We start from the raw sequence: 17,730 nt of genomic DNA on the forward strand, positions 1-17,730 counted from the left end.
GTTCAAGAACAAAGGCCGTCTGCTGGCTAAATTCCTTCTTGCTGGAGGAAAGCAGTCTTTTTTTCTATTCAGGCCTTCAACTGATTTGATGTGGGCCACCCATAATGTGGAGGGCAATCTACTTTACTCAAAGTCCACTGATTCAAAAGTAAATTTCATTTTAAAGCACCCTTACAGAATCATCCAGAATAATGTTTGACCATATAGCTAGGCACTATAGCCCAGCCAAGCTGACACATAAAATTAACCATCACAAGGCATTTGTTTACATAAACTCTGGACTAGCCTGAGTGTCCAAAGAGGGTGGTGAATAAGCCCTGGTTTGGATGAGACCAACTTATTCAATATGATGCCCCCGTGTCCTTACACGGGTCAGAGACTTCCTAACAGAGGTACTAGACTGGCCTCCTGTTGACACTGAGAGTTTCAATTCCTCAGCTCAACACTGAGACCCTAAGGAGTCTCCTTATTCCATGGCTGGTGCCTTCCAGGGGCACATGGAGTCCAGGTTCTTTCTTCTGGTTTCTCTTGTCCTTCCCCCAAAGTGTGTGGGTTAGTTTTTCTTCTTCAGGATTTCTGAAAATAGGAATGATAATCCTATTCCAGAAGAAAGGACATGATTATATTAAACAAAAAGGGAGCATTCCCAACTAGATCACAGTGATCGTGACATGTGGAGATGTTGTGGGCTGCTGTTGCCTGTATTCTGGAGACCTGTGGTCACAGCAGTAAACAATTGCTGCTGGGCCTGGTGTCTGTCAGCTGCCATCTGCTCCAAAGCACCCCCTACTCTTCCCTTGTCCCTTGAGTTGACCTGGGCCTCAGAGCCTGTTTCTGAGGATGTGGGCAGCAGAGGGGAGTTGAAGTTGTAGGCTGATTGGGTAGCACTGGTGCTAGTTTCTTTTAAAGTCATGTTCTGATCTGTGATTGCAAATGTCTGCTGCTTCTGTCATAGCGTTATTCTCATTTCATGTGGAGGAAAATTGCCATTGATTAGAAGCAGGAGTATCATCCTCAGTAGAGGCACTTGTGCTTTAGGTTCTTTGAGCCTCATGAGAGGTCCAAGATGACACTGAAGTAAAGGAAGGTGGATACCAGATGCCTTGGCTACTTTTCAGAATACATCATGGCATTGCCAGGAGAGAGCTGGGATTCGTGAGAGTGGGATTAGGTGCTGGGCCAGGAGCAGGGGAGTGTTCTTTGTACTACGTATCTCCCTTACTTGCTCCCTGGACAACTGGCTCTTCTGTACTGGGTCTCTTGGTCTATCCTTGTGTCCTTAGGAGCAAGGTGCTTCTCCACTTTGAAGCTAAAACACCATGTCAGAATCCTACCAAATACATGGACATTTTAACACGCCAGTTTTATGGCAAAATGGCACACAATTTCGTAGCAAAACAATAAAATCTCTTTGGTGGCTTAGTTGCTATAGAAAAAGACAAATGTTCCCAACCAAAATGCCCATCAATGATAGACTGGATAAAGCAAATGTGGCACATATACAGCATGGAATACTGTGCAGCCACAAAAAGGATGAGTTCATGTCCTTTGCAGGTACATGGATAAAGCGGAAACCGTCATTCTCTGCAAACTAACACAAGAACAGAAAACCAAACACCGCATGTTCTCATTCATAAGTGGGAGTTGAACAATGAGAACACATGGACACAGGGAAGGGAACATCACATACCAGGGCCTGTCAGGGGTTGAGGGGCTAGGGGAGGGATAGCATTAGGAGAAATACCTAATGTAGATGACGGGTTGATGGGTGCAGCAAACCACCATGCCATGTTTATACCTATGTAACAAACCTGCACATCCTGCACATGTATCCCAGAACTTAAAGTATAATAAAACATTTTTTAAAAAAAGACAAATGTTCTACTAAATGGTGAGCTTAGCTTGGCTAGCACAGTGTGGGTAGATACATTTTAAGGTATAGGAACATTGAGGGACTTCATGTCTGTGATATTCAGTAATTTCTTTGAAGTATGAGGGAACGCTGTCTCTGAGAGAGGTGTGACCGCTGGCTGGGTGACCTTAGAGCATGGTGTAGAGAATAGGAAAGGAAATTAACCAGGAATATGCCCAGGTGGCTAAACACTTGCTGAGGGCCCACTTGAGGCTGGGGACCTCATATTGCTAATAACACCAGTTTGGATGAATGTATCATTTCCAAAACATTGTGTATGTTGAACATTGTGTATGCTCAACAATGTATGTTCAAGAATGGAGAAGCTGGCTGGGCGTGGTGGCTTAACTCCTATAAAAGCACTTTAGGAGGCCCAGGTGGGTGGATTGCTTGAGCTCAGGAGTTTGAGACTAGCCTGGGCAACATGGCAAAACCTCATCTCTACTAAAAATACAAAAATTAGCTGGGTGTGGTGGCACATGCCTGTAATCCCAGCTACTTGGGAGACTGAGGCACAAAAATTGCTTGAACCTGGGAGGCGGAGGTTGCAGTGAGCAAAGATTGCACCATGGCACTCCAGCCTGGGCAACAAAGTGAGACTGTCTCAAAAAAAAAAAAAAAAAGAAAAAGAAAAAGAAAAAAATAGATACAGTAACAGTTGTGAGTTGCGCAAAATGTTATATATTTGTTTTTGGTCTTGGAACAATGTACTTGGGAGGGCCAGACTCCCTTCTCTGCCTGAGATAAGAGATTTCAATTCAGAACATCTTAAACAGAATGACTTTCTGTGCCTTAAACTTTTCCTTATTCTTCCAAAAATAACATTGAGCAATGGTGGATGACTTTATAGATGTCTGATTGTTTTCTTCTCTTACCATAGCCTCATATATGAGGCCCAGGTCAACTCAAGGGACAAGGGAAGAGTAGGAGGTGCTTTGGAGCAGATGGCAGCTGATAGACACCAGGCCCAGCAGCAATTGTTTACTGCTATGATCACAGGTCTCCAGAATACAGGCAACAGCAGCCCACATCTCCACATGTCACGATCACTGTGATCTAGTTGGGAATGCTCCCTTTTTGTTTAATATAATCATGTCCTTTCTTCTGGAATAGGATTATCATTCCTATTTTCAGAAATCTTGAAGAAGGTATGAGGATATCATTTTATCAACTTTCCCTTATTTTCTTTTCAGTTTTTCATATTTCCAAGTTGAAACCCCCTAAACACAACATTTTTTTCCACTGCTCATTTTTTACCAGAATTCAGACTTCATGAAACCCTGGCATTTCATCCTTTGCTTTCCATCCTCATGGTCACCGTCAAAGTCCACATCTTTATTATCTTACATGTGAACAGCTGCAGTAACCTTTCCAGTTATGAATTCTTTAAACACCACTTTTAGCCTGATGCATTTCTTTTCAAGAACCTACAGTATGTTTATAGTCCAGAATGCATTAAACCTAACCTTTGTGTTATAGGGCCCTTTTCTGAGGCCCTCATTTATCTTGCTCTACTCCATTTATATAACTATTTTCTGGCTGAGCACAGTGACTCATGCATGTAATCCCAGTACTTTGGGAGGCAGAAGCGGGTGGATTGCTTCAAGCTCAGGTGTTGGAGACCAGTCTGGGCAACATGACAATATGCCATCTCTACCAAAAATACAAAAATTAGCCAGGTGTGGTGGTGTGTGCCTGTGGTCCCAGCGACTTGGGAGGCTGAGGCAGGAGGATTGCTGGAGCCAGGGAAGTAGAGGCTGCAGTGAGCTGTGATCATGCTACTGCTCTCCAGCCTGCATGACAGAGTGAGATCCTATCTCAAAAATAAAATAAAGTGAAATAAAAATAAAAACTATTTTTTACTATTGTATGCCATCCACCCTCCAGAATCAGAGTGTGATGAGGGAAGTTATTTAATAAGAGAGTTTTAAGTTCATGTATATTATAAATATCTTAGCACACAGAGGGGAACAGAGGAGAGACAATGTTGAGGTAGAGTAAAAACCCTGAAGACAAGATGTAAGGAGGAAGGGATTTTGTTGTTGCTATTTGCGCTTTTGAGAATTAGGAAGGAGGGAAATGGGGAATCAGGAAATGTTTCAGGGAGTTCGAAATTAGATCCCCTTCATGTAATTCCTCAATATTTAAACATCTTGAACTGTCTTTTGTTCACCACACTACTCCTGCCGCACTTGGGTTACACATCCATACCCACATGGTCTGTTTTTGTAGTTGTTATTGGAATGGTGCCAGGGTGTATATACTAATGCTGTGCTTGGTACACAATGAGTGCTTCATAAATGCTTGTTGGATGAAGAAGATAAACAAAACTTACCTAATTCCATATCTTTTATAAACTAAAATGGACAATATTGATAGGAGTTAAATGAAAGAATGAACGTTCTTATATATTAAATGGAGAGAGATGCAGAATGCAGTTTTGTTGATTATCTTCACTGTTAAAAATAGACTTTTGTAAAGCGTCAGTACCTGTGCTGTATTTGCTGCGTCTAGAGAGGAGCTGGGATGGATGAAGGCTTAGCTGGTTATACTGCACAATGAGAGTACCTGTTTCTTCTGTAGATAGAGCATAGAAGATGTACTAGGAACATGGGGAAAAGCCATTATATATTTTCTTTTCTAGATCTACAAGCCTTTTGGATGTGAGAAGATTTTTAAAAAGGACATTAAAAAAATAGTTTCTTTTTTACATAGGGATACAATATTTTAAAGTAGTAAATATAGAAGGGCATTTGCCTACAGAATTCTAATGAGCATATTATTCACTGATATTCTTTTGATGGCTGTGCATTTCCTTTCCAAAAGCACAGTATTTGTGTGAAACCAGTAGTAGTATTCAACCTTGGCAATCAAGATTGTGGAAGGAAATGGTAAACATTTTTGAAGAGTCTCCCGCACCTCACAGGCTTTTAAAAACAATTTCAAACAGCATATTTTAAAGAACTCAGCTCTGGAGTCTGCCTAATTATTAACTTCTACTCAGAGGCAGCTGCATTCTTGAGGGTGGAACCATGATCTTCTTTTACCGTGATCCTGTTTTATTCCTTTAAATACTCATCATAGCCGAAGAAGAGGCCCTGTTTCCTTACTGGAGACTTTCAGGCAAAGGAGCTGTTTCCAGCTTCCTACTAAGTCCACCCAGCATATGTCATGCAGGGGATGCGGGGAAGAATTTTCCTTGCAAGGGCCTCCTCAGAAGTTTTGGAGATGGGCCTTGAGCTCTTGGCTGGTAGTGTGGTTTTCCAAAGTGGAGGCTGCAGTAATGCTCGTCATTGATTGAGAGACGTGCTGCCCGGGCTATTTTCATGAGAGTCAAATAAAACTCTCTTGTCTTGAGCCTGCTTTGAAAGGTGTTTTCCTAATGATTTTACAGTCAAATAGAATGACTGTGTGGGAGAGTGTATTAAATAACTGGAACACTCTGGGCAGCTTCCCTTCCCCACCCTGTGCCCCTACTTGCCTTTCCCCCAAAGCTCCTCCTTCTCTGGGCACACACATGCCGCTCTGTTTTCTGTTCTGGAGCTGCCTGAATTGTGTGATTTTTGTGGATGAATGTGAACTCTTCAATCCAGAAAGAGGTGCCAGGAACACAAACAGCCCGGCTAATTGGCATTCACCCCTAGGGGAGGTAACATGGCCAACCAAGCTGGTTGCATTATCTCCATGGGGCACTTACTTAACTTTGAGGAGAAACCTCAAGCTCTCTCAAATCATGCAAGAAGCATTTCGAAAAGGAAGAATTTGCCAAGAAAAGGCTATAGTCAGGAGGTGTTCCATCTCTTGAGTATGTTGGATTGGTTGCAGAAGTACTTGCTTGAGGCAGCTTATATTTTTGTTTAATCTCTTTCTGAGCTGCTTATGATTTCAGGGTACTGAGAGGAATTTTCAAGAATTGATTTATATTGAAGAACTAAAATTTCGAAATATCAGCAGTTCTGTTAAAGTTGTTTTGTGAAAGTACTGCCAACCCTGACTGAAGGTCTGACTTTCAACAACTTGTTCCATATGAAGATATTGACTTCCTCAAAGGCCTGTCTGTTGCTGCCTCCTCAGACAACAGAGCAGATCTTCTAAACCATGGCGCTTCTACCTCCAGCTTTGGAAGGCCTCTGCTAGAAGACATTTTCTCATAAGTAGTGCAGATGGTGCCCTAGGAGCTGATGAGCTTCCTGTTTATTCAGTAAGCATTGCAGGAAATACAAAGAAATGTCAGCTGACCAAATGTTCTGGGATCATCAGAGAAGTTCTTAACATTCCCTTACCAATGGAAACTAGAAAAATCTGTAGATTTTCAGCTATCTGAGGCACAAAAACCTTTTGTCTTTTTTTTGTTTGTTTTGTTTTATTTATTTATTTATTATTATACTTTAAGTTCTGGGGTACATGTGCACAATGTGCAGGTTCGTTACATATGTATACATGTGCCATGTTGGTGTGCTGCACCCTCCCCACAATAGGCCCCAGTGTGTGATGTTCCCCTTCCTGTGTCCAAGTGATCTCATTGTTCAATTCCCACCTATGAGTGAGAACATGAGGTGTTTGGTTTTCTGTTCTTGCGATAGTTTGCTGAGAATGATGGTTTCCAGCTGCATCCATGTCCCTACAAAGGACATGAACTCGTCCTTTTTTATGGCTGCATAGTATTCCATGGTGTATATGTGCCACATTTTCTTAATCCAGTCTATCATTGATGGACATTTGGGTTGATTCCAAGTCTTTGCTATTGTGAGTAGTGCCACAATAAACATACGTGTGCATGTGTCTTTATAGCAGCATGATTTGTAATCCTTTCCTTTTTGTTTTTAAATAATCCTCTCCCCCCTTCTAATTACTAAAATTGCAACCAACAGGTAGCAAAAGTGATATCTGAGATTCATCCTTCTTTTCTTCTGTCCCTGTACCCTCACCTTCCAGTGAAATTACTTAGAGACTATGAAGAGTAGGGTTTGGAAGAAATTGAGAGCCCATGGTGGCAGAATAGAACACAGACCACATGTGTCTCTGAATAATGGAGAGTTCGATAAGTAGAATAAGCCATCAGAATAAATAATTTTCAAATAATGCTTCCTCTTGAAGTTATTTTACATATTTTCTCTAATATAATTATTAGAGTAAAACCATTGAAATTTAGTGTTACTTGAAACCTCTCATCAGATTTTTATATTGTGTTATATTATGTTCAAGACGCAATATTCATTTGGCTTTGAGAGACTGTGCTAAAATGTAAAATCCACAAGAGTAGAGACAGTGTCTGGTTCCTTTCAATGCTTTATCCCATGTACCTGAATGGGACCTGGTTCAGGTACTCAGTCAACAATAAATTGTAAAATGAAAAAATCTAAATACAGTGGAGGCTATTTGGTCTGTGGGCTCTTCTGCCCTTGGCTTCTCAATTTCTTCCATTTTCTGTTCTAACATGGAAATGGAAGTTACACTAAAAGTAATATTTAAAGGAATCTTATTTATATTGCTTAACTTCTTTCTCTCAAATAATTTCTAGGTCTTAAAGCACAGATTTAAAATATTAATTATTAAGCTAGAAGTAGAGTCTTTGAACTAGTTGGCTGGTATTTTCTAAATTAAATTTTAAAATTTTGAGATAATTATAGATTCATTCACATGAAGTTGTAAAATGATAATACAGGCAGATTCCTTGTACTCTTTACCCAATTTTCCCCCATTGTAACATCTTGTGAAATGGCAGTACAATATCATAACCCAGATATTGACATTGACTCATTCAAGATACAGAGCATTTCCATCGTCATGGTGATTCCTCAGGTTGCCCTTTTATAGGTGCACTCACTCCCTCAACCCCATCTTGGGAAACTACCCATCTGTTCTCCATTTCTATAATTTTGTGGGCAACTTATTTTTGGAAACATTTCTCCAACAGCTGACCCCTGGGAAGAAAAGACCATTTAACACATATAGGGTTGATGGGTTTTGTAGGTGGAAGCCAGGTATTTATAGATGCATGCCATCAGTGTTCCCTGGTGTTGCTGTACCAGGAGTCAGTGTGGGGTCCTGAAATCCAGATTACTGAGGCGTTAGTACTGTAACTATTCTTGCCAGAAAATGCCCCAGCCAAAAGTTGATGGAATTTTCCCCCCTGAATTACAATACCTCCACAAACCAGGCCAAGAAGTGTCCTCAGTGGCAGAGCATTTCTAGCCTTTCCTTGATGCTCAGATAGATACTGTCTGTAATCCCTAATAGCTGTGGAACAGATGAGGGAAGGTGTCCTCTCTACCTGTCAACTTGTCACTATTTACTGATGAGTACTGGGACTGTGAACTCCCCTTTTCTCTGTGTCTCTGAAGCTTATCTTTGCTGCTGTGCGGTTCTTATTTGCCCTTGTATTGCACCTGGAGCTTCCGGAATGCCACAAGATGCTAAATAGTTGCTACGTTTTCCTTTTCTTTCCATCAATCTGACTTAATTATCTGATGGTGTCACTATAGAAGTAAAAGCCATTGGCATTCTTAAACAAGCAGCTGTGCTGTTAAAAGAATCAGGAGTCACCTGATATCTACAGCTATTTGGGCACTGTGTTACACTTGCTTGTATTGGCAGCTCAGCCAGCCCAAACATATCTCTTTTAGAACGTGAGGTAATAAAGCCAGTACATAAGATATTGGAGGAAATTGTAAGTTTGTATGGATTGAAATTGTTTGTAACAGCCTGCCTTTGGCATAAATCAGCTGTACATTTTTAAATTTTTTAAATTGCGTAAGTTAAATGGTATGGCTTAGAAGTAAAATTTTGGCAAGAGATTTAGTATTTCAGACATTGTATGTTGCACTTATTTTTAATTAAATTGTTTTAATTATTTTGTTATCATCTACAATCTTAAGTTTCATAATAAAAACAATTTTTACTTTATGGCTATAAGAGTTGGTGCACAGAAAGATTTAATGGACTCATAAAGCCACGTCCTGATTGGGTAATAATGAAGGAATGGATGGATTTCTAAGCTAGCTCCCTTCCCTCCTTTCTTTCAATTTTCTTTCTTTCATATTATGCCCAATTTTAACCTTGTTTGCTAGCTGAGGAGTTGCTAAGAATTTTAATGAATTATCTGGGTGTCTAATGTTCTTATTTATAAACTTTAATTAGCCAGTTGAATTGTGAAGAGAACGGAATGTGTGGTTTTAGACTTCTGGGATGATATGCAAAATAAAATAGTAAAAAAAGAAAGTTTAGTGAGGGGGCAGTGTGAACGTGTTAGTCATATTTGTATCTGATCCTGTAATTTATCTGATTATTACCATGGGTACTCCATATACATGTATGAAGATGTAAAGTTTTTCGTTTTCAGCAAATGAGTTCCTTTTTTGTCTTTTTGTTTTTTTGGTGACGGAGTCTTGCTCTGTCATCGCCCAGGCTGGAGTGCGGTCGCCTGGTCTTGGCTCACTGCAACTTCCACCTCCCAGGTTCAAGTGATTCTCCTGCCTCAGCCTCCTGAGTAGCTGGGACTACAGGCACACACTGCCATGCCTGGCTAATTTTTTGTATTTTAGTAGAGACAGGGTTTCATCATGTTGCCCAGAGTGGTCTTGAACTCCTGAGCTTAGGCAATCCACCTGCCTTGGCCTCCCAAAGTGCTAGGGTTATAAGTGTGAGCCACTGTGCCTGGCCAAGTTAGTTCCTTTTGTTACCTAGCCTCCTTTGTCAGTTATCTATGCATTAAAGGTTTTCAGTGCCTGGTCTTCAGCATTGTATTGGATGATGGCTGATGGAAGAAAAAAAAACCAGTGGTTATACCTTGGAATTCAGTTTTCGGTTACTGGTGAATTTTAGATCCAAGGAGACTACGAAACCTGGCTCAGTTATTTTTGGACACCAAAACGTAATTCTATTGGAAAGCGAACACACTCTATCAACCAATTTTAAATAAAATAGGTTTTTTTAATCAGCCCAAAGTTAAAATGTGAGCATTGTGTTCTGAGCTGAAGATGTCAGGTTATGTAAGTACTTGTTCTCTATAGACGAATATAGTGAGCCTTGAAATATAGTATTAGACAACTGCTTTCCGATTATCTTAGTATGCTAAATTGAGTTTCAGTTTGCTTGGGTTTCAAATTGCTTAAATGAGAAATAATACTAACGCTGGCCCAGCTAATGAAAAATTATGCAATTGCCACTAAGCCCCATGAGGGTAGAGACTTTGTAGGTCTTTGTCATGTTGTATTTCTAGCTCCTAGAATAGTTTCCTGACACATAAGAGGCACCAATATCAATTATTGAATGAATGAATAGAATAATAGATTGAGAAATTGTATAAGGTCTTAGTCTTTTTTGCAGTTTTTCTCTGGGATATAAAATAAAACTAAAAATTTATTCTGTAGGTAAAGAACTGGGCTCGCTATGGTAAGACATTATATAAGCATAAATAACATACTTTAAAAATATGCCTCGGTCACTTTCATACGTGCTCTCTTCTGGATATTCTCATCTTTGATAAAATATAAGGATTCCTAAAAATATATAATTTCCTGAATCTCAAAACAAAGCAGATAGGGTGGGAAGCCAACATATTTGAATGCTATATACTAAAAGTTTATATATGGGTGTGTACATATGTATACACACACACACACACAAAGATCTATAGCAACTATTTCCCATCGTACAGGTGAGAAGATAGGTTCAGTTACTTGGAGATGAAGGCTGATTTTGAATCCAGGTCTGACTCCAAAATTCATGCATTTGACACCATGTTATTTATTCTGAGTACTACAGTTTAACATCTGTGGTTTACTTCACAAACTTCTTGAAGGAGTTGTTTGCATTTACTATTCCCAAATTGTTACTGCGGTTAATCTAGTGAATACTTCTCAGTCTTATATTACTTGTCATTTTTGGTACCATTTGATACTGAAGGTCTTCTTGAAGGTCCCACTTGCGATCCTGTCTGCATTTGGTTTCTAGCTCCTGGTTTCCTACGTCTGACCACTCTTGTGGGGTTTCATTAAATTTGTAAACTATTTGGGTGGGGTGGAAATGACATCTTACCTATATCGAGTTTTCCCATCTGTAAACATGTGTAGCTCCCCTTTTAAGTCTTTTAAAAATGACTTTCATTAAAGTTTTACAATTTTCTCCATAAAAGTCCTAGATACCATTTGTTATCATTGTAAATGTTATCTTTTTTTAAAAAATAATTTCGAGTTCTAATAATTTGTTGTGGGTGTAAAGAAACCGAATTTTTAATATATTCTTGTACCAAGCAAGTTGCCGAATTATTTTCAATAGTTCATCTGTATGTTCTCCTAACTTAAAAAAAAACTTTTTATTTTGGAATAATTGTAGATCTACAGAAGATTTACAAAGACTTTTCAGAGTTCCTGTATAACTTTCACCTAGGTTTCCCTAAGGTTAACTTTTTTTTTTTTTTTTTTTTTCTTATTTTGAGACAAGATCTTGCTGTGTCGCTCAGGCTGAAGAGCAGTGGCCCAATCATGGTTCACTGCAACCTCCACCTCCCAGGCTCCAGTGATTCTCATGCCTCAGTCTCCCAAGTAGCTGGGATTACAGGCATGTGCCACCACGCCTGGCTAATTTTTTGTACTTTTTGTAGAGACAGGGTCTCTCCATGTTGGCCAGGCTGGTCTCAAACTCCTGGCTTCAAGCAGTCCACCCACCTTGGCCTCCCAAAGTGCTAGGACTACAGGTATGAGCCACCGCACCCGGCCTTACTTCTTACATAACTGTGGCACCTTTGTCAAAACTAAGAAATTCATACTGGTTACAATGCTGGTTCTAAAGTATAGATTTATTTGGATTTCGCCACTTTTTCCACTATGTCCTTTTTCTGTTCCGAGATCCAATCCAGAATATCATGGTGCATTTAGTCCTTTGATTTTTAATGGAGAAAATGGTACTATCTGCAAATAATAACTATTAGATACCTTAGTTTCCAAGTATCGTGTGTGTGTAGGTATTAGGTGTGCATATACGTATCTTCCTGTACTAGCTCGAACTGATCACTCCATCCAGGCTCTTCTTGCTCTACATCCTATACTTCTCCCATAATTGTTGGTGCTTCCTTGGATTATGTCCTTTACCCTTTAATCTGTGCTGGATATGCACTTTTGAGAAGATCCCAGCCACTTTACATCTGCCAGTAAGGATTAGGTGCAGTCTGCACTCCCAAGGCAGCCACTGTTAGCTCTGATTATTACCTCTTTATGTCTAACATATTCCTTTTTTGAACTCCAGATTCGTATAGAGGACTGTTTCCTGGACATCTCTGTCTGGATTTTCCACAGGCATTGCAATTTCACTATGTCTGAAGGGAACATATATATCATTGTCTTCTCTTGCCAACTTTCCCCTCCTGCTGCTCCAACAACCTCTCAGTTACCCAAGACAGAAAAACCTGTGACCTCTTTCTGAACTCTTCCCTTTATTCTTTCCTCCCTTCCTCTTCTCTCCTTCCTTTTTGCCCCTTTTTACCTCCCTCTCGTCCTTCTCCTCATAGCCCCTGTGAATCCTGCTTCCTTCATGTCTCCCGTATTTATGACCTTCTGTCCACTCCCACAGTTGATGCTTCCTTGAATTCTGTCCTTTGTCCCCACTGTTACATTAAAAGCTGTCATTCTTTCATGCTATTTCACACTACCAAACTCCTTAACATAGTATTCAGAGCCTCTGGTCTCTCCAACCTCATTTAGTCCCCCATACCCACTTCCACGACACACACATACATACCCATACACTCCATGCTACTTAACTGCTGGAAGTTCCTTAGATGTGCTAGGCTTTCTCTCCCTTTCTCCTTTGGAAGTTATATAAGATGCTTTCTTTTTGTTCCCATTCTTTCTTTTCCTGACTAACTCTTGCTAATTCTTTCAGTCTCCAATCATTTGTCACTGCTTCCAGGAAACCTCTGTATTCAGGCTGGGTTAGATGTACTCTCTGAGTGCTCTCAAAGTAGCCTGTGTATATTTTTCTCATGGCACTTACAGTATTGAGCTTTAGTTATCCGTGTACCAGTCCTCATCCCCTCAACCATGCTGTATGTTCTTTAAGGCTAAAGACCAATGTTATATTTTCCTTTGGGCTTCCTATTGCTTAGCACAGTACCTGGAACATAGCTGTTACCCATAAATGTTAATTGAATGAATGAGCGAATGTATTCACCATTTGTGGAAACACTTACTTGTCTGTTTCCAAAAACCATACTCTTTCACCAGGAACAAATCTCTCTAAATATCAGCTTCCTTATTTCTAAATAGGGAAAGTGTACTGGGTGATCCTTTACACTGCTGATAAATTGGTATTGTATGATTTTAAGATTTCTCATCCTGGGGCATATACAAAAGAAGATGATGTGGATTGTGGAAGATGCTCCCAAATAGGAGTTCTAAAATATTTTAAGCAACGGTGGTAATGTTGAAATAATAATTTGACTTTTTGGTCCTACTGTTTAATGTGTTGAGTGCCAATGATCTGAGCACTTTGAACATCTGAGTGATCTACTTATGGTGATCAGAGTTTCTATTCCTTTGCTGACATATCTAAATCATTTTAGAAAGATTGTGTCAATTCCCCTATGCTGAAGATTTTCAAGTCAAAGTTGGACAGTTGTTTGTCACGGATATTGTAGATGTGATTTAAGATGTAATTGTGTAATGATAAGGCTAAGTGACCACTAAGATTTTGCTTTATGATGAGATTCTTCAATTTTGTGATTTAGAGCTTTTGCTTTTATGTGGCAACATCTTAAAAAATTGAATTTAAAGCTTGGATAATATACTCTTTATTTGTCTAAGTTCAGGTCTTACTAGATTTAATATCAACATTAGAAAGCTACCAGAAGTCTATGTTTATCAAAATTGTTGACTCCCATGCATCCAAAAACTGACTCTAGGAAGTCATCTACAGCTTATTAAAATGGGCCGGGTTAATGCAGTGTCTAAAGCCCAATTTAGAAAGGTCTGTTAGCACAGCCTTTAAAAAAATTATAAAAATGTAAAATACAAACACAGAAAATCACATTTAAAAACTTGTACTTTAGAGACTTATTCCTATGTGACCATTCTTATAACTGTCACTCAGGTCAAAAAATGAAACTTTGCCAACCACCTCAGAAGCCTTCTATGGCCTGTCTCTATCACAGCCTGGCTTCTCCAATGAAAGTGTAGACTTATTTCAGTCACTTCTTTATTTTACTCAATAGTTTTTATCATAGAAATAGGTATTCTAAAATAGTCTACTTTAGTGTGGCCTTTGAAAATATATGAATTTTTAGCTGTTTTCATGTCATGTCTTCCTTCCATCCTTTTTTCTCCCTTGCAATTACTTGCTAAAGAAATTGGGTTGTTTGATCTATGGAGTTTCTCAGCCTGGGTTTTACTGATTGCTCAAGGTGTCTAGGACTTGAGTGTTTAGAACAGGCATGGCTGTTTCATGCCTCAGTCCTGGAATGACATTCTACCCAGAATATTATTCTCTCTTGTCTCTCCCTTGCCAATACCTTGTTCATGTGGTTATCTTCTATCTATACTCCAAAACTTAGCTCAAAACTCACCCCTCCTAGAAATATTCCCAGCCTTTTCATTTAATAATAGATATGTCCTATTCTGTAGTCTCCTAGCACCTGTATAGAACTCCAGTATGACACCAATCACATGGCTGCAATTCTTTCTTTTTCTTTTTTTTTAAAAAAATGTATATTTAGAGATGTATTGGAAGGAGTTGGCTTACACCACAGTGGGGGCTGGTGAGGCAAGTCCGAGATCTATAGGCAGGCTGGCAGAACTGGCAGGCTAGAATTCTCTGGCATAGGCTGAAGTGGCTGTCCACAGGCAGAATTTCTGCTGGGAAGCTTCAGCTCTGCTCAAAAGGCCTTTCAACTGATTGAAACAGGCCTTCAACATTTTCAAGAATAATCTTCTTACTCAAAGTCAATTGATTGTGGACTTTAATCACATTTACAAAGTACCTTCACAGCAACACATAGATTAGTGTTTCACTGAATTACTGGGGACTGCAGCCTAGCTAAGTTGATACATTAAAAAAAAAATCACACTGCATCTTTTGATTTTCTTTCTGAATTTCTGCTTTTCTTTTTCCTAATTTTGGCCTCTGTAAACCTTCCATTTTTTTCATGCTTTAGCATTGCTTTAGCATTGTGAGGGACTTAATACTGGGACATTTTTTCACAATATCTCACTCACCATCTTACCTGTCATTCTTTTCGCTGAGGTACTTTCTTTTTTTTTTTTTTTTTTTTTTTTTTTTTGAGATGGAGTCTCACTCTGTCGCCCAGGCTGGAGTGCAGTGGCCGGATCTCAGCTCACTGCAAGCTCCGCCTCCCGGGTTTACGCCATTCTCCTGCCTCAGCCTCCCGAGGAGCTGGGACTACAGGCGCCCGCCACCTCGCCCGGCTAACCCTGAGGTACTTTCATTTAACATTCACTCAATTCTGTTGTGTGTTGGGCAGTGTGCCACTGCTAGGGATACAGAGATGGATAAAGTACAGTGCCATACCCTCAAAAAGCTCACCGTCAGTTGGTGGGGGACAGACATGTATGATATAAAATTACTCTGAGTGGAGGAAGCAAAAATATAAGAGCTCCCTCTCATATTATTAATAGGTACTTTTTATACACCAAAAGGAATATATATATATATATATACACATAGATATATATCTATGTGTGTGTATATATACATATACAAATATATATATATATATATATATATATATATATTTTTTTTTTTTTTTTTTTTTTTGAGACGGGAGTCTCACTCTGTCACCCAGGCTGGAATGCAGTGGTGCAATCTCGGCCTACTGCAACCTCAGCCTCCTGAGTAGCTGGGACGACAGGCGCCCACCACCACGCCCAGCTAATTTTTTGTATTTTTAGTAGAGATGGGGTTTCACTGTGTTAGCCAGGATGGTCTCGATCTCCTGACCTCATGATCTGCCCACCTCAGCCTCCTAAAATGCTGGGATTACAGGCATGAGCCACCGTGCCCAGCCAAAAGGAATATTTTTAAAAATTTTAATATGCTCCCTCCTCTTTTTTGAAATAGGGTCTCACTCTGTTGCCCAGGTTGGAGGGCAGTGGCAGCCTTGGAATACTCTTGCCTCAGCCCCCCAAGTAGTTAGGACTGCTAACTAAAAAATTAAAATTTTTAAAAATTTTTTGTAGATATGGGGGTCTCCCTGTTTTGTCCAGGGTGGTCTCAAACTCCTGGGCTCAAGCAGTCCTCCCCGTGGCCTCTCAAAGTGCTGGGATTACAGGTGTGAGGCACTGCACCCAGCCAGGAGTGTTTTCATAGAATATAAAGGAATGTCCTGACTGGACGCGGTGGCTCATGCCTGTAATCCCAGCACTTTGGGAGGCCGAGGTGGGTGGATTGCCTGAGCTCAGGAGTTTGCAACCAGCCTGGGCAACATGGTGAAACCCTGTCTCTACTAAAATACAAAAATTAGCCGGGCATGGCAGCGTGTACCTGTAGTCCCAGCTACTTGGGAGGCTGAGGCAGGAGAATTGCTTGAACCCAGCAGGTGGAGGTTGCAATGAGCTGAGGTCACACCACACTGCACTCTGGCCTGGGCAACAGAGCAAGACTCCACCACCACCACCGTCTACCCCCCAAAAAAGGAATGTCCATTTTATACAATGAAAAGGAATATCCTATTTTACAGTATTTATTAAGTACTTTTCAGGAGGCAAGCTGCATATGATTAGCACGGAGAAGATATCTTGCATTACTTTTTGTCACTTTTTGATAACTATGGCAGAAAATTTTCAAGTGTATAACCAAAAACGTTGAAGTATTAAAGTAGGGATTTTATGTAATGTGAAAACCAGGGTTTTCAACATTTATGTAACAATGTAAATTAGTATTTTATCATATCCAGAAACTAGAGAGAAGATGACAGACAGCTCCCCTCATTAGGCCTAGAAGGGACTGGATCATTTTTATGCTTCAGAAGAGTTGATCAAGTCATCCTCCATTTTTCAGAACAAATTTTTGCTAGCTTTTCTGTTATATTATTTCATTTCCTGGAAAGTGTGGAAAATTTTACTCTGTACTTTTTATGTGGAAATTTAATACAATTCCTTTCATTTCTTACCTTAAAGTACTTAATATTTAAAACCACTCCTTTAAGAAGACCCTAACCATAGAAAATGAGATATGTCTTTAGTTTATGCCTTTGCTGTGTCATAACGTTCAGTGGTTTTGCTTATTAAAGTCTTCTAAATCTCAAGAATGATTATTTTATTGTACCTTTCCTCCCCATAAAGTCCAAAATGGAACGGTGACAACAAAATAGCTAACCTGAGTGTAACCAGATTTAACTTCACTGGACTGGACTGTCGAGTATCCTGAACTGGCTGAGACTTCACACTGTATGGAATCAGCAAAGCATCTTGTGGGCTTTATGTGGAGCATTAACACAGTTTTTAAACCCTTTTATATATCGTTACCCCAGCTTAACTCTGATTACCTGGTGAACTGCCTTTGGTTACCTTTTGTTCTTTTATAACAATAAGAAGTTTTTATTAGGGAAAGTTTCAAATATATACAAAAACAGACCAGGGTAATGAACCCCATGTAGCCATCACCCAACTTCAGCAATTACCACCACATGACCAATCTTATTTCATCTATACCACCCAAGCTCTTTTTACCCCTCCCCTCCACTGGATTGTTTTGAAGTATGCCGTAGATATCATGTCATTTCATCAGATCATTTCAAAAATGTTTTATTCAGAAACTACATAAGGCTGGGTGTGGTGGCCCACACCTGTAATCCCAGCACTTTGGGA

General features: G+C 39.8%; 1 protein-coding gene across 1 annotated transcript in view; it reads left to right on the forward strand.

Annotated features, from left to right (window-relative positions):
* Positions 1-17,730, forward strand: part of FGF2 (fibroblast growth factor 2) — a 73,102-nt gene that overhangs the window by 21,732 nt on the left and 33,640 nt on the right. The window lies entirely within an intron of this gene.

The sequence above is a fragment of the Rhinopithecus roxellana genome, chromosome 2 (assembly GCF_007565055.1).
Source record: "Rhinopithecus roxellana isolate Shanxi Qingling chromosome 2, ASM756505v1, whole genome shotgun sequence".
NCBI classification, from domain to species: Eukaryota; Metazoa; Chordata; class Mammalia; order Primates; family Cercopithecidae; genus Rhinopithecus; species Rhinopithecus roxellana.